The following is a 24,245-nucleotide window of genomic DNA, read 5'->3' on the forward strand; positions in this document are numbered from 1 at the left end:
AGAGAAGGAAGCACAGTGCAGTCTTCCTCTGTGAAACAGCTTTGGAAGAAGACATTTAGTATTTTGGCCTTTAGTCTGTCATCATCTGTTTCAGTATCATTTTGGTCACAGAGTGTCTGGACATTTTGTTTTGATCCACCTACCGCTTTGACATAGGACCAAAATTTCTTAGGATTTTCTGCCTAGTCAGTACATAGAACTTTACTTTCGAATTCATTTAAAGCCTCTCACATAGCCCTCCTCACACTACATTTCGCTTCGCGTAATTTTTGTTTATCTGCAAGGCTTTGGCTATGTTTATGTTTGCTGTGAAGTTCCCTTTGCTTCCGCAGCAGTTTTCTAACTCGGTTGTTGTACCACGGTGGCTCTTTCCCATCTCTTACGATCTTGATTGGCACATACTCATCTAACGCATATTGTACGATGGTTTTGAACTTTGTCCACTGATCCTCAACACTATCTGTACTTGAGACAAAACTTTTGTGTTGAGCCGTCAGGTACACTGTAATCTGCTTTTTGTCACTTTTGCTAAACAGAAAAATCTTCCTACCTATTTTAATATTTCTATTTACGGCTGAAATCATCGATGCAGTAACCGCTTTATGATCGCTGATTCCCTGTTCTTCATTAACTGATTCAAATAGTTCGGGTCTGTTTGTCACCAGAAGGTCTAATATGTTATCGCCACGAGTCGGTTCTCTGTTTAACTGCTCAAGGTAGTTTTCAGATAAAGCACTTAAAAATATTTCACTGGATTCTTTGTCCCTGCCACCCGTTATGAACGTTTGAGTCCCCCAGTCTATATCCGGCAAATTAAAATCTTCACCCACAACTATAACATGGTGGGGAAATCTACTCGAAATATTTTCCAAATTATTCTTCAGATGCTGAGCCACAACAGCTGCTGAGCCCGGGGGCCTATAGAGACATCCAATTACCATGTCCGAGCCTGCTTTAACCGTGACCTTCACCCAAATCATTTCACAATTCGAATCTCCGTCAATTTCCTTCGATACTATTGCCCTTCTTATCGCTATAAACACGCCTCCCCCTTCACTGTCCAGCCTGTCTCTGCAGTATACATTCCAATCTGAGTTTAGGATTTCATTACTGTTTACATGTGGTTTCAGCCAACTTTTTGTCCCTAGTGCTATATGGGCGTTGTGACCATTTATTAATGAGAGCAGTTCTGGGACCTTTCTATAGACGCTCCTGCAGTTTACTATTAGCACATTAATATTGTTATTCTCTGTTGCATTTTGCCTACTCCTGCCTTGCCGCGTCTCAGTAGGCGTCTTTTCGGGCCTAGGGAGGGAATTCTCTAACCTAAAAAAACCCCATGTGCACTCCACACGTACTCCGCTACCCTCGTAGCCGATTCCGGCGTGTAGTGCACGCCTGACCTATTCTGGGGGATCCTACATTTCTCCACCCGATAGCGGAGGTCGAGAAATTTGCACCCCAGCTCTCCGCAGAATCGTCTGAGCCTCTGGTTTAAGCCTTCCACTCGGCTCCAAACCAGAGGACCGCGATCGGTTCTGGGAACGATACTACAAATAGTTAGCTCTGATTCCACCCCGCGAGCGAGGCTTTCTGCCTTTACCAACTCCGCCAACCGCCTGTATGAACTGAGGATGACCTCTGAACCCAGACGGCAGAAGTCATTGGTGCCGACATGAGTAACAATTTGCAGTCGGGTGCACCCAGTGCTCTCTATCGCCGCCGGTAGGGCCTCCTCCACATCTCGGTTGAGACCCCCCGGCAAGCAGACAGGGTGAACACTGGCCTTCTTCCCCGACCTTTATTACTGGAGACTACTTGATTGGTCTTTGCTTCTGTCTACATCTACGTGGCTGCTATGCTGTTCACAGTTAAGCGCCTAAAGGCACCTTCCGTTTATTTCTCTACTGTTCCATTCGCATATCATATCCGTTACACGATCTCCCCTACTTCGCAATAATACAAAACGACCTACCCTTCTTTGAATTTCTTCGATCTCCTCCGTCAATCATATCTGATGCGTAGTGTCAGCACGCTCTTTAGTAGACATATTACTTTTTCTAAGTATTCTGCCAATAACTCACAGTCTTTAGTTAGCTTTCCCTACAAGATTACCTGTGTGATCATTCCAACATAAGTTGTTCCTGATCGTAATTCCTTGGTATTTTAGTCGAAATTACAGCCTTTAGCTTTTTGTAATTTGAGGTCTAACAGAAATGTAACGGATCTCGTTTTGTGCTTATGTGAATACTTTTCCTTATCGAGAGACAATTGCCACTTTTCACATCCATACAGATATCTTTTCCAATCATTTTGCAGTTGGTTCTGACCTTCTGATGAATTTACGGGACAGTAAATGACAGCATCAGCTACAAGCAGTCTAAGTGGACTGTTCAGATTGTCTTCTAAGTCGCTTATGTAGAAGAGAAACAGCTGTTGGCCTATAACCCTATGGACTTCTAGATATCATTTCTGTTTTACTCGATGACTTACAATTAGTTACTACAAACGGAGACCTTTCTGACTAAGAATCACAAATCAGGTCCCACAACTGAGACGTCGCTTGTGAGGAACGGTGTCAAAATCCTGGAAATCAGGAAATATGGAATAAATTTGAGATCCACTGTCGATTGCACTCATTACTTCCTGTGAATAAAGAGCTAGTTGTGTTTCATAAGAGTGATATTTTGTGAATCCATGCTATTTGTCAAACGATCGTTTTCTTCGAGATAATTCATAATGTTGGAACACAGTGTATGTACCAAAATACTAATGCAAATCGACGCCAGTGATATGGTTCAAGCCGACCGCTGTGGCCGAGAGGTTCTTGGCGCTTCAGTCCGGTACCGCGCTGCTGCTACGGTCGCAGGTTCGAATGCTGCCTCGGGCATGGATGTGTGTGATGTCCTTAGGTTAGTTAGGTTTAAGAAGTTCTAGCCTAGGAGACTGATGACCTCAGATGTTAAGTCCCATAGTACTTAGAGCCATTTGAACCATTTGATATGGTTCTGTAATTCAGCAGATTACTCCTCTTTTCTTTCTTGAGTGTTCGTATGACCTATGCAACTATCCAGCCTTTAGGTACGGGTCTTTCGTCGAGTGAGCAGCTGTATATGACTTCCAAGTGTGGAGCTATTGCATCATCCAACATCATAGTTTTAACCTAATTGGTATATAATCTGGATGTGCCTTTATTAACCGATTTAAGCTGCTTCGCTACTCTGGGGATATTTACTTTGAAGCGACACATGTTGGCAGCTGTTCTTGAGTCGAATTCTGCAATGTATACTTCGTCTTCTTTAGTGAAGGAATTTCGGAAAATCACCGTTAGTAACTCCGCGTTAGTGGCACTGTCATTGGTAATATTTCAATAGCTATTGTGCTATGAAGATATTGGCTGACTCTTTCCACGAGTGTACTTAACGTAACGATCAGAATCTCTTTGGATTTTCTGCCAGATTGAAAGCTATGCTAAATTTCAAGCCTGTGTAAAAAATCGCCAATTTGGAAATTTTGATTTTTTTTAACTTGGCATGCCTTTCTCGTTGCTTCTGCTATAGTGTTCTGAGCTGTTTTGTGTACATAGGAGAACAGTACCCTCTCTTATTAATTCGAGAAGAAACCTTAATGGTGAAGGATGCGCACAATTCTTTATTGGCGTGCTACCGGCTTTTCAACAATTGTTGTTGTTGTTGTGGTCTTCAGTCCTGAGACTGGTTTGATACAGCTCTCCATGCTCCTCACTCCTGTGCAATCCTCTTCATCTCCGAGTAACTACTGCAACCTACATCCTTCTGAATCTGTTTAGTGTATTCATCTGATGGTCTCCGTGTACGATTTTTTTTCCTCCACGCTTTCCTCCAGCACTAAACTGGTGATCCCTTGATGCCTCAGAACGTGTCCTACCAACCCATCCCTTCTTCTAGTCAAGTTACGCCACATTTTCCTCTTCTCCCCAGTTGTATTCAGTACCTCCTTATTAGTTACGCGATCTACCCATCTAATCTTCAACATTCCTCTGTAACACCACGTTTTGAAAACTTCTAGTCTCTTCTTCTCCAAAGAATTTATCGTCCATGTTTCACTTCCACACACAACAACACTCCATACAAATTCTTTCAGAAAGGACTTCATGACACTTAAATCTATACTCGATGTTAACAAACTTCTCTTCTTCAGAAACGCTTTCCTTGCCGTAGGCAGTCTGTATTTTATATCCTCTCTACTTCGGCCATCAACAGTTATTTTGCTTCCCAAATAGCAAAACTAATTTACTATTTTAGGTGTCTCATTTCCTAATCTAATTCCCCCAGCTTCACATGATTTAATTAGACTATATTCCATTATCCTCGTTTTGCTTTTGTTGATGCTCATCTTATATCCTCCTTTCAAGACACTGTCCATTACGTTCACCTGCTCTTCTAGGTACTGTGGTGTCACTGATAGAATTACAATGTTGTCGCAAACATCAAAGTTTTTATTTTTTCTCCATGAATTTTAATTCCTACACCAAATTTTTCTTTTGTTTCCGTTACTGCTTGCTCGATATACAGATTGAATAACATCGCCGGAGGTTACAGCCCTGTCTGACTCCCTTCTCAGTCATTGTTTCCCTTTCGTGCCTCATATAACTTCTTGTACGAATTATAAATGGCATTCCCCTCCCTGTACTTCAGCCCTGCAACCTTCAAATTTGAAAGAGAGTATTCCGGTCAACATTACCAAAAGGTTTCTCTGACTCTATAAATGCTAGAAACGTAAGTGCCTTTCCTTAACCTGTCTTCTAAGATAAGTCGTAGGGTCTGTATAGCCTCGAGTGTTTCAACGTTTCTACGGAATCCAAACTGATCTTACCCGAGGGTGGCTTCTACCAGTTTTTCCAATCGTCTGTAAAGAATTCGTGTTAGTATTTTGCAGCCGTGACTTATTAAACTGATAGCTCGGTAATTTTCACATCGGTCAGTACCTACTTGCTATAGAATTAGCGTTATTATGTTCTTCTTGAAGACTGAGGGTATTTCGCCTGTCTCATACATCTTGCTCACCAAATGGACGAGCTTTGTCATCGCTGGCTCACCCACGGCTATCAGTAGTTCTAATGCAATGTTGTCTACTCCCGGGGCCTTGTTTCGACTTAGGTCTTTCAGTGCTCTATCAGATTCTTAACGCATATAATCTCTCCTATCTTATCTTCTCTATCTCCTCTTCCATTTCCATAATATTGCTCTCAAGTACATCGCCCTTGTATAGACCCTCTATATACTCCTTCCACCTTCCTGCTTTCCCTTCTTTGCTTAGGTCTGGTTTCCCATCCGAGCTCCAGTTATTCATACAGGTGGTTTTCTTTTCTCCAAAGAACTCTTTAATTTTCCTGTAGGCGGCATGTACCTTATCCCTAGTGATGTATGCCCCTACGTCCTTTCGTTTGTCCTCTAGCTATTCCTGCTTGGCCATTTTTCGCTTCCTGTCAATCTCATTTTTGAGACTTTTGTACTCCTTTTTGCCTGTTTCATTTACTGCATTTTATATTTGCTCCTTTCATCAGTTAAACTCAGTATATCTTCTGTTACTCACGGATTTCTCCTAGACCTCGTCTTTTCACCTACTTCGATCCTCTGCTGCCTTCACTATTACATCTCTCAAAGCTACCCATTCTCCTTGTACTGTATTTCTTTACCCTGTTCTTGTCAATCTTTCCCTAACGCTCTCTCTGAAACTCTCCACAACCTCTGGTGCTTTCAGTTGATCCAGAACCCATCTTCTTAAATTCCTATCTTTTTGCAGTTTCTTCAGTCTTACTCTACAGTTCATAACCAACAAATTATGGTCAGAGTTCACATCTGCCCCTGGAAGATACTTACAATTTAAAACCTGGTTCCTAAATCTGGATGACCATTGTATAACCTATCTGGAAACTTTCAGTGTCTCCAGGCCTCTTCCACGTATACAACCTTTTTTCATGATTCTTAAACCAAGTATTAGCTACTGTATAATTAAGTCACGCTCTGTGCAAAATTCTACCAGGCGGCTTCCTCTTTCATTTCTTACCCCGAGTCCACATTCACCTACTACTTCTCCTTCTCTTCCTTTTCCTACAATCGAATTCCAATCCCCAATGACAATTAAATTTTCGCCTCCCTTAACTATGTGAATAATTTCATTTATCGAATCATACATTTCTTCAATCTCTTCATCATCTGCGGAGCAAGTTGGCATATAAACTGTACTACTGTGGTAGATGTGGACTTCGTGCATATCTTGGCTACAGTAATGCGTCGAGTATGCTGTTGGTAGTAGCTTATCCGCGTTCCTATTTTTTTACTCATTATCAAACCCACTCCTGCATTACCCATATTAGATTTTGTATTTATAACCTTTTATCCACCTGGCCAGAAGTCTTGTTCCTCCTACCACTGAACGTCACTATTTCCCACTGTATCCAACTTTAACCTATCCATTTCCCTTTTTAAATTTTCTAACCTACCTGCGATATGACATTCCAACCCAGAGCCGTAGAACGCCAATTTTCTTTCTCCTGATAACGATGTCCTCTTGAGTAGCACCGCCCGGAGTTCCGAATGGGGGACTATTTTACCTCCGGAATATTTTACCCAAGAGGGTCCCGTCATCATTTAACCATACAGTAAAGCTGCATGCCCACGGGAAAAATTACGGTTGCAGTACCAATGCAACAAGCCCGTTTTGGTTGATGTTACAAGGCCAGATCAGTCAATCATCCAGACTATTGTCCTTGCAACTACTGAAAAGGCTGCTGCCCCTCTTCAGGAACCACACGTTTGTCTGGCCTCTCAACAGATACCCTTCCGTTGTGGTTGCACCTGCGGTACGGCTATCTGTATTGCTGAGGCACGCAGGCCTCCTCACCAACGGCAAAGTCCATGGTTCATGGTCAGGTCTTCTAGAGTACACACGAAATATATGTATGTGTGTGGTACCAGGACAATGGGTGCCTGCGTCGTTGTTCACTTGTAGCTAGAAAAGCGCTCGTCCAGCTCTTTGCTGGTGCTCGGTGAGGGCATGAAGGCATTATCAGCTGGCGTGCAAGTTTACCTGATTTGACACCGCTCGACTCATTTCTCTGAAGTGAACTCAAAGATGAAGTTCAGACACAAGCTCTGACGACCCAATAGGCTGTAAAGCGTGACACTGTTGCAGCATTTGCAATGTTTTCAGTCTACAGTAATCGTTGCACCACGGCTACTAAAGTGTATTTCAGTAGACGCGAGCATTTGGAACACTTAATGATATAAAGAGACTGTTATGGCAATGTTAATGACCACATCCTTTTGTGATTTCCTTTATGTTGTTGTTGCTGGTGTAATTGCGCAACATGGCAGTAAACTCACGAGGCGACGTTATTATTTCAGTCTTTATACCTCACTTCTATATACCAAGTTTTACGTATCCATTCAATTTTTTACATTATTCTTTCTTTCAAGGCTGTGGCAGAAGCAGGAGCAAAATTGTTACCGTAGTTAATTCCTTAATGGCACGTCCTTTGTCTCCCAGCAAGTGTGTCATTTCAACTACATCAGTGTGATTAGCATCAATTTTAAACGAAAGTTTTCTCCACTGTTTCGCTTTTGTAAGTAGATTTTCTTAACTGCATCAAGATGGAGCGCCTCATCAGTTATAGATGACAGTTCCACATAATAGCACCAACTTTCGCGTAAGATAGCAATTAGTTTCATTTTGAAAACAGATAATCCGTAATTCTGAAAGTAATGGGGGACAGCCGGTTTTGGCCCACTGTGGGGCAGTTGAACAAACCACCCACTAGAGCTTGCCCAATTTTGGAAATTTGTGGTAATATCTTATGGGACCAAACTGTTGTGGTCATCGCTCCCTAAGCTTACACACTACGTAATCTAACTTCAACTAACTTATGCTAAAGACAACACACACCCATGCCCGAGGGAGGAGTCGAACCTCCGACGGGGGAGCCGCGCTGACCGTGACAAGACAAGCCTAATTTAATGACACATATGTAAACAAGTTGTTCAGTAATGCGCATGTTTTATTTATTTGGGTAATCATTAATGGCCAATAACTATAATGAAAATTGCCATAATTTCTATGCAGGATGACGGAATTTTTATCCAGATACTTTTAGCTCAAAGTAATAACTGTCATTTTCAGTTATGGTAATTTATGACTAAAAAAATATGAGACCTCCACTGCGCCAATGTGCTGCTATTGGCCACACCTCCACCACAACCCCCCCCATCCCTCCTTATTGTTTTCCAGCATCCCGAGACTCATTTTTAATCTGAACCTCATTGGAGCAGAGCTGCAACAGCATCTGTAAATTCAGGCGAGATTGCCAATTTCCAGCGTAACATAGCTCCCAGTGGTATTGACCTGGCTTTCATGGCAGTTCATCACCCACACTATTTTCTGCTATTTATGGCTTCGTGGCTAATTTTTAAGATGATGTATATGTCATTGCTATTTTACTGATTTTCCTCCACTTTTTAAGAAAATTCATGTAAATATGGGTCTCGTGATTAATTTTACCATTTTTTTAAGACAACACACATGATAAGGATTTCGCTGCCATTTTATAGATTTCAGGAAAAAATAGCTTTAAATTTTCAATAACTAACACCACCAATATATGACACTATTTACAGTTCTTAGGGAAATTTTATAGATTTTCCCTCAGTATTTCGCAAACACCTATAATTTTATAAATTTCTATGCAGCACACGTTAATATGGGCTCTTCGTTAAAATGTTATCGACTTTCACCCCATACTCTGCATAAAAATGCAGTATAAAAATGCAGTAAATGAACCAGGCAAAAAGGAATACAGACGTCTCAAAAATGAGATCGACAGGAAGTGCAAAATGGCTAAGCAGGCATGGCTAGAGGACAAATGTAAGGATATAGAGGCTTATCTCACTAGGGGTAAGATAGATACTGCCTACAGGAAAATTAAAGATACCTTTGGAGATAAGAGAACCACTTGTGTGAACATCAAGAGCTCATATGGAAACCCAGTTCTAAGCAAAGAAGGGAAGCAGAAAGGTGGAAGGAGTATATAGAGGGTCTATACAAGGGCGATGTACTTGAGGACAATATTATGGAAATGGAAGAGGATGTAGATGAAGATGAAATGGGAGATAGATACTGCGTGAAGAGTTTGACAGAGCACTGAAAGACGTGAGTCGAAACAAGGCCCCTGGAGTAGACAACATTCCATTGAAACTACTGACGGCCTTGGGAGAGCCAGTCCTGACAAAACTCTACCATCTGGTGAGCAAGTTGTATGAGACAGGCGAAATACCCTCAGACTTCAAGAAGAATATAAGAATTCCAATTCCAAAGAAGGCAGGTGTTGACAGATGTGAAAATTACTGAACTATCAGTTTAATAAGCCACGGCTGCAAAATACTAACGCGAATTCTTTACAGACGAATGGAAAAACTAGTAGAAGACGACCTCAGGGAAGATCAGTTTGGATTCTGTAGAAATGTTGGAAGACGTGAGTCAATACTGACCTTACGACTTATCTTAGAAGCTAGATTAAGGAAGGGCAAACCTACGTTTCTAGCATTTGTAGACTTAGAGAGAGCTTTTGACAATGTTGACTGGAATACTCTCTTTCAAATTCTAAAGGTGGCAGGAGTAAAATACAGGGAGCGAAAGGCAATTTAAAATTTGTACAGAAACCAGATGGCAGTTATAAGAGTCGAGGGACATGAAAGGGAGGCAGTGGTTGGGAATGGAGTGAGACAGGGTTGTAGTCTCTCCCCGATGTTATTCAATCTGTATATTGAGCAAGAAGTGAAGGAAACAAAAGAAAAATTCGGAGTAGGTATTAAAATCCATGGAGAAGAAATAAAAACTTCGCCGATGACATTGTAATTCTGTCAGAGACAGCAAAGGACTTGGAAGAGTAGTTGAACGGAATGGATAGTGTCTTGAAAGGAGGATATAAGATGAACATCAAGAAAAAAAAATCGAGGATAATGGAATGTAGTCTAATTAAGTCGGGTGATGCTGAGAGAATTAGATTAGTAAATGAGAAAAGGAGTTTTGCTATTTGGGGAGCAAAATAAGTGATGATGGTCGAAGTAGAGAGGATATAAAATGTAGACTGGCAATGGCAAGGAAAGCGTTTCTGAAGGTGAGAAATTTATTAACATCGAGTATAGATTTAAGTGTCAGGAAGTCATTTCTGAAAGTATTTGTATGGACTGTAGCTATGAATGGGAGCGAAACATGGACGATAAATAGTTTGGACAAGAAGAGAATAGAAGCTTTCGAAATGTGGTGCTACAGAAGAGTGCTGAAGATTAGATGGGTAGATCACGTAACTAATGAGGAAGTATTGAATCGGATTGGGGAGAAGAGAAGTTTGTGGCAAAACTTGACCAGAAGAAGGGATCGGTTGGTAGGACATGTTCTGAGGCATCAAGGGATCACCAATTTAGTATTGGAGGGCAGCGTGGAGGGTAAAAATCGTAGAGGGAGACCAAGAGATGGATAACCTAAGCAGATTCAGAAGGATGTAAGTTGCAGTAGGTACTGGGAGATGAAGAGGCTTGCACAGGATAGAGTAGCATGGAGAGCTGCATCAAACCAGTGTCAGGACTGAAGACTACAACAACAACAACTCTCCAAGAAGGCGCACTAAAATACACTGTAACAACGATGCAGTGTCTGTCTGTCGATCAAAATTTTTCAGGTGCAGAGCAGTGTTACAACTTTCTTCATTGGAGTTTATCCACGAATCAACAAAGTAAATTTCCTCCATCCATGTATGGGCTCAAAAAATTCACAAAAGAATGTGGTCTCTTATTTATAGTGAAAGCAAAAGACTAAACTTCTGTTGCTGAATGTCTCTCAGTAAAAATCTTCGTTGTAGCCTTTAAATTCCACATTGCAATCACTTTACAAGACATATGAGGGAAGGAATAACATGTTTGCTCACAGCAGTTAGAAGAAATGGTATAGAGATCGTCTGCTGTGAGAGTATCGCTCTCCCCTAATATTGTCACAAATCTATAATTTTCTCAATTTCTATGCGACACACGTTAATACGGACTTTACGTTAAATTGTTATCGATTTTCACCCCGTACTCTGCAATATACCTAAATTTTGTTCTACCTGATTTTGACGAGTAAGGCTGGCCCCAGATGCCCCAGCCAAGTCACAGAGCCTCACTAATTCTCTTGAAATCTTATAATATTACGACACCGCTTCTCTAGTATTTAAAAGGCTTTCTAGGCCTCCACCTGTTACTGGCTATGTAGAGAGCTATGACAACTAGAAAAAAATAGCACCCTAACATATAGGAACAAATTCACAGCCATGGAGCTGTGTCCAGATACTTTTTCCGTTGGTACTGCTTCTAATGATTTAGTCACTCACTTAATAGAACAGTAGCAGGTCACTTTGCCTAATTTAGGTATAATAGTTTAATTTATCTACATCCAGATTCAGCTCCCACCTGCTCGGAGTCGTCTGTTCAAAAATGGCTCTGAGACTATGGGACGTAACATCTGAGGTCATCAGTCCCCTAGAACTTAGTACTACTTAAACCTAAGGACATCACACACATCCACGCCCGAACCAGGATTCGAACCACGGCCGTAGCGGTCGCACGGCTCTAGACCGACGCGCCTAGAACCGCTCGGCCACACCGGCCGGCGGAGTCCTCTGTAAATCGATGTATCCTACCGGTATCGTAAGCATGCTGTAGACAGGAGCCTACATCTACATACATATATGTGGACTATGTCATAACAGTATTGTCGATTTTTTTGTTCCTACTGGACTCACACAAGTAATTATTGAGTAAAAACGGTGATCTATATGCCTCTGTACATACCCTGTTCCCTCGGGTTCCTGGTCCTATTGCTGCGGAGTGGATCTAGTTACGTTCATTTCAGCTACCACCTCCGCCGAAGGTCTTCCCATCTTCTTGAAGAAAATTCCATTATCTGCAAACATCTTGAAACACCTGTTTTGACCTATTTCGTATCTGTATCGATATTTCTATGTCAATTTCTAGTATTGCTTATGCATAATGTTGTATCTGTCATGAAAATTCTTTGACTATGTATACATATTTCAGTTGTTTAAATTATGCTTGTGGATTTAAATAACTAATGGAATAATTGTTATGTAATGTACTGTAAATGACTTGGCCCATAGTTAGGGAAATAGGGTTGAAAGGAAAAGACGTGAGGAAGCAACACAGCTACGGAAGTAGCCTGGTGGAGTGGAAAAGGTGTGTGGTTGGTGCGCAAGTGGCAACTCGTCCTTTGTGGCGAGTAAGGAGTCTGGGCTGAGCAGTGCTGTGGTTAACACCTTGCTAGCAGTAGCGGATCATAGTGGCTCATATTCCTGGAGTTTTGAGGCCAGAAGAGTTTAAGGGCAGCATTTATGGGCCTCGGATGTTAATTTCGGTGATACCATTATCATGGCATGGTTTCTGGCCTTGTAAGTACAATTCCGACACCAAGAAGATATGTAGCAGGACAAGGCTAACAGTATTGCTATAACTGCAACGTCGCCAGGTTAATAGCCACTGTAAATTACGCCACCAGTACCACCAGCCTTCCACTAAATTGTTTATAGTTGACACTTTGTAAATGGACCAGGTATTTGTGAAATTTGGTTGATTTTATAATAATAATTGCCGTGTCCTACCCCCATGAACCATGGACCTTGCCGTTGGTGGGGAGGCTTGCGTGCCTCAGCGATACAGATGGCCGTACCGTAGGTGCAACCACAACGGAGGGGTATCTGTTGAGAGGCCAGACAAACGTGTGGTTCCTGAAGAGGGGCAGCAGCCTTTTCAGTAGTTGCAGGGGCAACAGTCTGGATGATTGACTGATCTGGCCTTGCAACATTAACCAAAACGGCCTTGCTGTGCTGGTACTGCGAACGGCTGAAAGCAAGGGAAAACTACAGCCGTAATTTTTCCCGAGGACATGCAGCTTTACTGTATGATTAAATGATGATGGCATCCTCTTGGGTAAAATATTCCGGAGGTAAAATAGTCCCCCATTCGGATCTCCGGGCGGGGACTACTCAGGAGGATGTCGTTATCAGGAGAAAGAAAACTGGCGTTCTACGGATCGGAGCGTGTAATCCCTTAATCGGGCAGGTAGGTTAGAAAATTTAAAAAGGGAAATGGATAGGTTAAAGTTAGATATAGTGGGAATTAGTGAAGTTCGGTGGCAGGAGGAACAAGACTTCTGGTCAGGTGACTACAGGGCTATAAACACAAAATCAAATAGGGGTAATGCAGGAGTAGGTTTAATAATGAATAGGAAAATAGGAATGCGGGTAAGCTACTACAAACAGCATAGTGAACGCATTATTGTGGCCAAGATAGATACGAAGCCCACACCTACTACAGTAGTACAAGTTTATATGCCAACTAGCTCTGCAGATGATGAAGAAATTGAAGAAATGTACGATGAAATAAAAGAAATTATTCAGATAGTGAAGGGAGACGAAAATTTAATAGTAATGGGTGACTGGAATTCGAGTGTAGGAAAAGGAAGAGAAGGAAACATAGTAGGTGAATATGGATTGGGGCTAAGAAATGAAAGAGGAAGACGCCTAGTAGAATTTTGCACAGAGCACAACTTAATCATAGCTAACACTTGGTTTAAGAATCATGAATGAAGGTTGTATACGTGGAAGAACCCTGGAGATACTAAAAGGTATCAGACAGATTATATAATGGTAAGACAGAGATTTAGGAACCAGGTTTTAAGTTGTAAGACATTTCCAGGGGCAGATGTGGACTCTGACCACAATCTGTTGGTTATGACCTGTAGATTAAAACTGAAGAAACTGCAAAAATGTGGGAAATTAAGGAGATGGGATCTGGATAAACTGAAAGAACCAGAGGTTGTACAGAGTTTCAGGGAGAGCATAGGGGAACAGTTGACAGGAATAGGGGAAAGAAATACAGTAGAAGAAGAATGGGTAGCTCTGAGGGATGAAGTAGTGAAGGCACCAGAGGATAAAGTTGGTACAAAGACGAGGGCTGCTAGAAATCCTTGGGTAACAGAAGAAATATTGAACTTAATTGATAAAAGGAGAAAATATAAAAATGCAGTCAATGAAGAACCCAAAAAGGAATACAAACGTCTCAAAAATGAGATCGACAGGAAGCGCAAAACGGCTAAGCAGGAATGGTTACAGGACAAATGTAAAGATGCAGAGGCTTATCTCACTAGGGATAAGATACATAGTGCCCACAGGAAAATTAAAGAGACCTTTGGAGAAAAGAAATCCACTTGTATGAATATCAAGAGCTCAGATGGAAACCCAGATCTAAGGAAAGAAGGGAAGGCAGAAAGGTGGAAGGAGTATATAGAAGGTTTATACAAGGGCGATGTACTTGAGGACAATATTATGGAAATGGAAGAGGATGTAGATGAAGACGAAATGGGAGATACGATACTGCGTGAAGAGTTTGACAGAGCACTGAAAGACCTGAGTCGAAACAAGGCCCCCGGAGTAGACAACATTCCATTAGAACTACTGACGGCTTTGGGAGAGCCAGTCATGACAAAACTCTACCCGTTGGTGAGCAAGATGTATGAGACAGGCGAAATACCCTCTGACTTCAAGAAGAATATAATAATTCCAATCCAAAAGAAAGCAGGTGCTGACAGATGTGAAAATTACCGAACTATCAGTTTAATAAGCCACGGCTGCAAAATACTAACGCGAATTCTTTACAGACGAATGGAAAAACTGGTAGATGCGGACCTCGGGGAGGATCAGTTTGGATTCCGTCGAAATGTTGGAACACGTGAGGCAATACTGACATTACGACTAGTCTTAGAAGAAAGATTAAGAAAAGGCAAACCTACGTTTCTAGCATTTGTAGACTTAGAGAAAGCTTTTGACAATGTTGACTGGAATATCGTTTTCAAATTCTAAAGGTGGCAGGGGTAAAATACAGGGAGCGAAAGGCTATTTACAATTTGTATAGAAACCAGATGGCAGTCATAAGAGTCGAGGGGCATGAAAGGGAAGCAGTGGTTGGGAAAGGAGTGAGACAGGGTTGCAGCCTCTCCCCAATGTTATTCAATCTGTATATTGAGCAAGCAGTAAAGGAAACAAAAGAAAAATTCGGAGTAGGTATTAAAATTCATGGAGACGAAGTAAAAACTTTGAGGTTCGCCGATGACATTGTAATTCTGTCAGAGACGGCAAAGGACTTGGAAGAGCAGTTGAACGGAATGGACAGTGTCTTGAAAGGACGATGTAAGATGAACATTAACAAAAACAAAACGAGGATAATGGAATGTAGTCAAATTAAATCGGGTGATGCTGAGGGAATTAGATTAGGAAATGAGACACTTAAAGTAGTAAAGGAGTTTTGCTATTTAGGAAGTAAAATAACTGATGATGGTCGAAGTAGAGAGGATATAAAATGTAGACTGGCAATGGCAAGGAAAGCGTTTCTGAAGAAGAGAAATTTGTTAACATCGAATATAGATTTATGTATCAGGAAGTCGTTTCTGAAAGTATTTGTTTGGAGTGTAGCCATGCATGGAAGTGAAACATGGACGATAAATAGTTTGGACAAGAAGAGAATAGAAGCTTTCGAAATGTGGTGCTACAGAAGAATACTGAAGATAAGGTGGATAGATCACGTAACTAATGAGGAAGTATTGAATAGGATTGGGGAAAAGAGAAGTTTGTGGCACAACTTGACTAGAAGAAGGGATCGGTTGGTAGGACATGTTTTGAGGCATCAAGGGATCACAAATTTAGCATTGGAGGGCAGCGTGGAGGGTAAAAATCGTAGAGGGAGACCGAGAGATGAGTACACTAAGCAGATTCAGAAGGATGTAGGTTGCAGTAGGTACTGGGAGATGAAGCAGCTTGCACAGGATAGAGTAGCATGGAGAGCTGCATCAAACCAGTCTCAGGACTGAAGACAACAACAACAACAACAATTGCCGTGTTGATAAAAACTCTATCTTACACGCGTGATTATCCCAAATCACAAACCTGGACAGGAATCCTACCCTAGTGAATTTAATTCCGAGTGTCCTGACTTATTATGAGAAAGTGGTTGAACTTGAATTTAATGTTGTGTTGTCATTTGCACAGCTAATTATACTTTTGAGTAGGTCAAAAGACGACTTATCAAAGCACATTTGTTATTCAAAGAGTTATAATTTGTTGTGCTTCACGTAATTAATAATTAATGAGCATGGTTTTTCAAACTATGAAAGCTTAAGGGTCGTCATGTACTAGGCACGTTAGTTAATGAAGCAATTCTCATTAACAAAACTTCATCAGTTTGTATGAGAAATGGTAAGTATTCGTATCATTAATTAGTCTGGCAGGCATACTTTCAATCAGGTGCTGTAAAGTTTCTTGGGGAATGGCAGCCCATTCTTCACGGACTGCTGAACTGAGGACGAGTATCGATGTCGTTCGGTGAGCCTGGCACGAAGTTGGCGTTCCAAAACATCCCAAAAGTCTTCTATAGGATTCAGGTCAGGACTTTGTGCAGGCCAGTCCATTACAGGGATCTTACTGTCGCAACCACTCCGCCACAGGACGTGCATTACGAACAGGTGCTCGATCGTGTTGAAAGACGCAATCGCCATCCCCGAATTGCTCTTCAGCAGTGGGAAGCAAGAAGGTGCTTAAAACATCAGTGTAGGTCTGTTGATAGTGCCATGCAAAACAACAAGGGGTACAAGGCCCCTCCATGAAAAAACACGACCACACGATAACACCACCGTCTCCGAATATTACTGTTGGCACTATAAACGCTGGCAGATACGTTCACTAACCATTCACCGCACCCACACCCTGCCATCGGATCGCCACATTGTGTACCGAGTTTCGTCACTCTACACAAAGTTTTTCCACTGTTCAGTCGTCCAATGTTTACGCTCTTTACACAAAGCCAAGCGTCATTTGGCATTTACCGCCGTGATGTGTGGTTTATGAGCAGCCACTCGACCTTGAAATCCAAGTTTTCTCACCTCCCTCCCAACTGTCATAGTACTTTCAGTGGATCCTGATGCAGTTTGGAATTCCTGTTTGGTGGTCTTGATAGGTGTCTGTCTATTACACATTACGACCCTCTTCAACTCTCGGCGGTCTCTGTCAGTCAACAGACGAGGTCTGCCTGTACGCTTTTGTGCTGTACGTGTCCCTTCACGTTTCCACTTCACTACCACATCGGAAACAGTGGACCTAGGGATGTTTAGGAGTGTGGAAATCTCGCGTTCAGGTGTATGACACAAGTGACACCCAGTCACCTGACCACGTTCGAAGTCTGTGAGTTCCGCCGAGCGCCCCATTCTGCTCTCTCACGATGTCTAATGACTGCTGAGTTCGCTGATACGGAGTACTTGGCAGTAGATGGCATCACAATGTACCTAATATGAAAAACGTAATTTTTGGGGGTGTCCGAATACTTTTGATCACATAGTGTACGTGTGTTAGTCCAGTAGGAACGAAAAAATCGACAATACTGTTATGACAGTCCACATTGGTTTGTGGAATATGTATGTAGATGTAGGCTCCTGTCTATAGCAGGCTTACGATACCGGTAGGATACATCGATTTACAGAGGACTCCGAGCTGGTGGGAGCTGAATCTGAATGTAGATAAATGTAGCTATTGTATCTAAAATGTTAAAAGTGACTTGCTACTGTTCTATTAAGTGACTGACTACAAATCATTAGAAGCAGTACCAACAGAAAAAGTGTCTGGACTTCAGCAGCACAATAGATGTGAATTTCTCCCTGTACGTTAGGGTGCTAGCTTTTTTCATAGCCAGTGACAGATGGAAACCTAGAAAGCCCTTTAACTAACGGAACAGTGGGTTCGCAGCATTATGGGATTTCAATAGAATTAGGAGGGCTCTATGACTTGGCTGGGCGCATCTTTTTGCGAAGTGGGTGCAATTAAAAAATCAGGGACTAAAACGAAGGTTTTTCAGCAACAGAAGTTTAGTCTTTTGTTTTCTCTGTAAATAAGAAGCCACATTTTTCTGTGACATTGGTCAACGTATAAATGGATGAACTTAATTTACAGTTTTGATTTGTAGATAATGTCCTGTGAATAAAGTTGTAGTATTCAGCTACAACTCTTTGATGTTGATAACAGACGTAGATTTTTTAACAAGTTTGTTTACCTGGCCATTCTTCGCAGCAAGCACAGAAATACTTGTTTCTTGCTGCAACTTAATTTATTTCCCCAGATGCGTTTCGCCTTATTCTTACTTTAAGGCATCTTGATTGGGATATTTTTTTGGCATCTGCATTTCCTCTCATCTGGCCTGGAGGTCGCGCTGCCACTTTATTTCCTAAACTTAAGCACTGTTTTGTATTCCGAATTTTTTCTTTCACACTCTTCATCATGTTTTCCTCTTCTTTGCGGTGCACTATTTTTCTTTTGCAACTAGTTATAGCTGTTTGTTTCAACATTGTGCTTTTAACAACGAAAATATTGTGATTTCATTATATGTTCCTCCTGTTTGCTCTGTCCACCTACATGTTGCCAACCTAACGAAGTATAAGTTGAAAACTAACGTCTATTCATGATGTTTACATCTGCGTATGTGTATGTGTGTGTGTGTGTGTGTGTGTGTGTGAGAGAGAGAGAGAGAGAGAGAGAGAGAGAGAGAGGTAGAGAGCTGAAGAGTGTGTATATTCTTTTTTTATTGTGGGTGGGGGGAGGGTAAGGGTGAGTGGGAGCGGGGGTTGCTGGTTCTAGTTGTACAGTGTTGAATATGAATCTAGAAGCTGTTAGAGAGTGGTTGAAAGGTTTGGCGATCAGCTAATTTGAGTTTTAGTTTAAATGTTCTATGGAGGTGTTCATGGACAAGTAAGTGAAAAGATGTTGGCTGCTATTATTATTATTATTATCATCTTTTAGAGTATTGTTCCATTATTTCTTATATTAGTGTAAACAACCAATTGTTTGGCACGTGTACATGATCATTAAACAGGGTTTTCATTTCTGATTTGGTTTTCTGTATGTGGTAATTTTCTTGCAGAGTAAGGAGGTGTTTTTATTTTTGATTCTAATTATTTTCATGTCTTCTTCTGTAGCGGTTTGTTTGTGGTTTTGTTCTCTTAGGTGTTCTGAAAATGTGGAGTAGTTTGTCCCATACTTCCAGGCTCATGATGTATTTAACATTAAATGTTCTACCTGTTTGCCCTATATATCTGTTGTCAGAAGTGTGCCGCTGTAGTTGATATATACCTGCTTTTGTCAGTTTTGGCGTGTATTTTTGTACACAACTGTCTGTTGTATATGCTTTGTTTATTCCCTGTCTTTTGAAAATGTTGGTGATTTTATGTGTGAGTTTGTGGTTGTATATCACTGAGCACCATCTTGTTGTTCCATTCATATTTTTCTGATTATTCTATTTAGTTGTTTTGGTACTGAGGGTTTGTGTGTGGTTCTGATGGTTTGGTGCTTTCTGCTTTTGATTTTGTTGTTTAGCTTTGTAACTATGTTACTATTGTAACCATTGTTTTGTGCCATCTGCATTATTATGTCAAGTTCTTTTTGTAGTTTTCTTTCTTGAGTGTATGGAACATGTGTCGAAGTTCTGCTTGCTTTTGTGAGTGTGGGTAGTTCGAGGATTGGGGAATGACAATGCCCATTGCTGTGGATTTATGGTAAATTTCAAACATATGCTTCCTGTTTTGTTTTGTAATATATCCAGAAAATTAATTTGGCTATTGTGTTTTCTTTCAGTTGTGAATTTTATATTTTTATGCAGCTGGTTGATGTCAGTATGTAGTTCCTCAAATTTTGTTTGTAGTTCATCTATTAAGCAAAGGATGTCATTCATATACCTGAACCAGTATAATATGTTGTGTTCTTTTGGTACTGTTTTTGAGAAAATGACCTGTTCACTGTGGTTTACAAAGATATTTGCTAACTGGGGACACCAATGCTAAACCTTCTTCTTGTAAATAAAATTCATTATTGAACTGCAAGTAATATTGTTTCTGTTATGAGTTTTATTAATATGCATATTCCTTTAATCTTTTCATCAGGGAGTTGACTATAAGTTTTCAGTTTCTGATCTATGATTTCTTATTGGTTATGGTAATGGTATATTGGCGGACATCTGTGCTGAAGAGATCAAGTGGGGTGCGCCTGAAATAGAAAGAAATATGTACAACATCATAATGGATATCTGGAGAAATAAGAAAATACCCTTAGACTGGAAAGAAGCCATTATAATACCACTACACAAGAACGGGGGCAAGAAAGTACTGGATAACTACAGGGTACTCTCTCGCTTAAACATAGGGTACAAGGTTTTGTCGAGAATCTTGCAGAACAGAGTTGAAGAACAAGTGGGGCTGACAGTAGGAGAGTACCAGTGTGGTTTTTAAAAAAAGCGAGGAACTGTACACAACAGATATTTGGAATAAAAAGGCTAATAGAACACAGACACAAAAAAGGACAAAAGATAACAGTGACATATCTTGACTTCCAAAAGGCCTGTGATTCAGTTAACAGAAGTACTCTGCTTGATGTGTTAGAAGATAGAGAGATTGCAACACATGCAGTAGTGATGGAAACGTTAAGCGACACTAGTGTGAAGGTTAGGCATCCCAGTACGCTGTCATACAGCTTTGAAACAAAAACAGGAGTCTGGCAATGGGATGGACTGTTACCAATTTTATTTAACCTGGTTTTGGATGAAGTAGTCAGACAGTGGAGACAACTAGATAGTAACATGAAGATCAAAGGTGTGCAAATAGTGTACAAGGTGAAACATAATGCAGCAGTGTAGTGCCTGGCATTCGCAGATGACATGGCACTCTTAAATCAGACAGAAGAATAGGCAAAGGCAGCAGGAAAAATCTAGCCGAGCCAGCAGAAAAGGTGGGACTGTAGACTGCATATAAGAAGACCATGGCATTGAATGCTGAGTCTAACTGGAGGATAGATGGCCAAGTGGTTGAGAAAGGCCGGCCGGGTGGCCGTGCGGTTCTAGGCGCTATAGTCTGGAACCGCGGGACCGCTACTGTCGCAGGTTCGGATCCTGCCTCGGGCATGGATGTGTGTGATGTCCTTCTGTTAGTTAGGTTTATGTAGTTCTAAGTTCTAGGGGCTGATGACCTGAGAAGTTAAGTCCCATAGTGCTCAGAGCCATTTGAACATTTTTTTTTTTTGGTTGAGAAAGTCAACAGTTTTCGTTATTTGGGGGAGAAGATAACTGGTGGCATCCAGAGCGATAATAGCGCAGTAGACAGGGCACAGCTTTTGCAGAAGCTTCAGTGTGTGGTGGCAAGAAAAATCTGTCACGGTATGCCAAATTGCGACATTACACAGCAACTGTAAGAAATGCTGCTCTGTATGCATCATAAACAATCACACTCGGCAAGAGAGCTTGTATAGAATTGAAAAAGGATGAGCGGAAAATTTTGAGAGAAAGGAATCTGTAGATTGTAGTACAGGACAGGGAGAAGTATAATGGGTTGGTAGATGGTCGCAGGTGACCGGACACCAAAATCAAAGTTGCCTTAGCAGAAGAAGCAAGAGAATGAAAAGGTATTGGGAAGAAAAAAGACGTACAAAACAAGCCACGCATGATCCTGAAGGGTCATAACGAAGCACAAGAAGAAGAAGGAGACATGCTTTCTATATCAAATGAGTGGAGTGTTGCTGCGTCTGGGATTATTATATCTTTTTATTTGTGGTATAAGCTGTGCAGTGTTTTTAATGGTTCCATCTTTTTGTACTTTGAAATTTTCAGACAGTAATTTTAACATGTATCCGGAAAACTTGTAAGTGAGCGATGTCCTAGTATTGGCTTCACAGGAAGATTCCGTTTGTGGACCTTTGGTTGTCTCCAGAGGACAGAATGCGTCAGCTTTCTCTTCTCTGTGTTATCCAGTATGATGTTTATATTTTTCAAAGGTTTTTTTTTTTTACTTTTGACTGAATCGGTTTGTTGGGTCTGATTTTAATTTTATAATGTTATTTTGTGAGACGAATTCTTGTGTTTTTTCAATGTGTTATTCTTTGTATTAGTTGTTACACATTTAAGTTCCGTGTTTCACTGCTGCTTATTGTAAAAGTAGGTATTTTACGGAATCCTGGGTGAAAATCAATAACATTTTAATGAAAAGCCCATCTTTATGTGTGTCATCTTAAACATTTGATAAACCTGTGGGTATTTGCGGAATACTGAGGGAAAATCGATAAAATCCTAAAAACTGTAAATAGTGTCGTATGTTGGTGGCGTTCGTTATTCAATATTTAAAGCTACATGTTTTACATGTGTTTCCTGAAAATCGACAAAACAGCAGTGAAGTCTGTATTTATGTGTGTTGTCTTAAAAAATCGGTAAAATTAGGCAGGAAACCCATAATTACGTTTATTTTCTTAAAAATTGGGGGAAAACGTTTTTTTCAGTGATAACAAATATCTTCTTAAAAATTAGTGACGATGACATAAGTAGTATCGCATGCAGTAGAAAATAGTGTTGGGTGCTGAAGATTCACGAAAATTAGATCAAATCCCCTGGATGCAGTGATATGCTGGAAATTTGTAATATCGCATGAATTTACAGGTGCTGCTGCTGCTTCAGTGAGGTCCAGATTGAAACTGAGTCTCAGGATGCTGGGAGAACATTGAAGGAGAGTGAGTAGCAGCACAGTGGGGGCAGTGGGGGTGTCATTTTTATGTAATAAATTATCATCATTAAGATGACAGTTAACACTGTAAGATAAAAGCATTCGACGCATGCCACTGTCTTGCACATAAATTATGTTAATTATCATGAGTTATTGCTCGTTAATTGTGACCTAAATAATCAAAACATGCACCCAGGTGAACAGTTTGTTTACAAAAGGGTCATTAAATTATTCTAGTCGGTTTGTTCACTTAAGGAGAACATTGCCCCCCATTGGGCCAGAACCGCCCGTGTCCCATGACTTCTGAACATTCTATGTTCTCCAAAATTATTTGTCAGATTTTGAAGAGTGTAGCACGATTGAATTCGTCTGTTTGGGCACTATGATACTAGACCCAGAAATTACCACAATTCCATTTAAACAAGAGATGAAGCTGATGTCTCTTTAAATAATAAAGCTACGAAAAAGCTACGAAAAGAGATCATATAGCATTTAGTGAGAACATTTTCAGAATTCATCTGCGTGAAAGAAATATTACGATATCTTAAACTCATGGAAATATCTGCGATGGAAATGCGTTCATGTTTTTCCATTTAACACTTTTCAGATTTCTTAGTTCACTTTTGGAGAGTAAAGAGCATGAAAACTAAGACTCTCGAAAATGGCAAGGGCTTCTAGAAAATTAAAAGCTATTTTTAATACAGGATACTTTTCAGATGCTTGCCTGATGGATTGCACTTGTAGATTGGTTTGGAGCTTGATTGACTGGAGGAAAAATGTCAGTCAGGTGAACCAACTCATTCACAGGCTGAATGTATCTGGTGTCCACAACAAACCTGACACTGTTCTTGAGACCGGCAGATCACAGGAAACTGAATAAGGCAATGCAAAAAAGGAATGATCCGCTACTAAGGAAAAAAGAGAGAACGACAGATATTTCAAAACGAAAGTGGAAATGACTGAAAGAAACACATCCCCACTCTGCATTTACTCACATACCCATTAATTGCGTCCTATGTTCACAGTGGTAATGCTAAGTGAATTACTGATAAATGTGACAGTACATTATGACACTGTCAAAGTTGTGAGGACTCTTGGTGTTACAGTTTTTATGTCAGGTGTTTGGAACATGAACTTCACAAGTGGCTTTAAAATTATATACACTCCTGGAAATGGAAAAAAGAACACATTGACACCGGTGTGTCAGACCCACCATACTTGCTCCGGACACTGCGAGAGGGCTGTACAAGCAATGATCACACGCACGGCACAGCGGACACACCAGAAACCGCGGTGTTGGCCGTCGAATGGCGCTAGCTGCGCAGCATTTGTGCACCGCCGCCGTCAGTGTCAGCCAGTTTGCCGCGGCATACGGAGCTCCATCGCAGTCTTTAACACTGGTAGCATGCCGCGACAGCGTGGACGTGAACCGTATGTGCAGTTGACGGACTTTGAGCGAGGGCGTATAGTGGGCATGCGGGAGGCCGGGTGGACGTACCGCCGAATTGCTCAACACGTGGGGCGTGAGGTCTCCACAGTACATCGATGTTGTCGCCAGTGGTCGGCGGAAGGTGCACGTGCCCGTCGACCTG

The 24,245-nt window shown here is 41.1% G+C and overlaps 1 protein-coding gene across 4 annotated transcripts in view; it reads left to right on the forward strand.

Moving 5' to 3' along the window:
- LOC126267965 (testis-specific serine/threonine-protein kinase 3) overlaps window positions 1-24,245 on the forward strand; it is a 176,776-nt gene that overhangs the window by 58,281 nt on the left and 94,250 nt on the right. For 2 of the 4 annotated variants that reach the window (XM_049973307.1, XM_049973308.1), the window contains exon 2: window positions 22,590-22,660. The exons of the other annotated variants lie outside the window; for them this stretch is intronic. The gene's annotated coding sequence lies outside the window, so the exon portion shown is untranslated. The remainder of the gene's footprint in view (window positions 1-22,589; window positions 22,661-24,245) is intronic. 4 annotated transcript variants of the gene reach the window in all.

The sequence above is a fragment of the Schistocerca gregaria genome, chromosome 4 (genome assembly GCF_023897955.1).
Source record: "Schistocerca gregaria isolate iqSchGreg1 chromosome 4, iqSchGreg1.2, whole genome shotgun sequence".
NCBI lineage: Eukaryota > Metazoa > Arthropoda > Insecta > Orthoptera > Acrididae > Schistocerca > Schistocerca gregaria.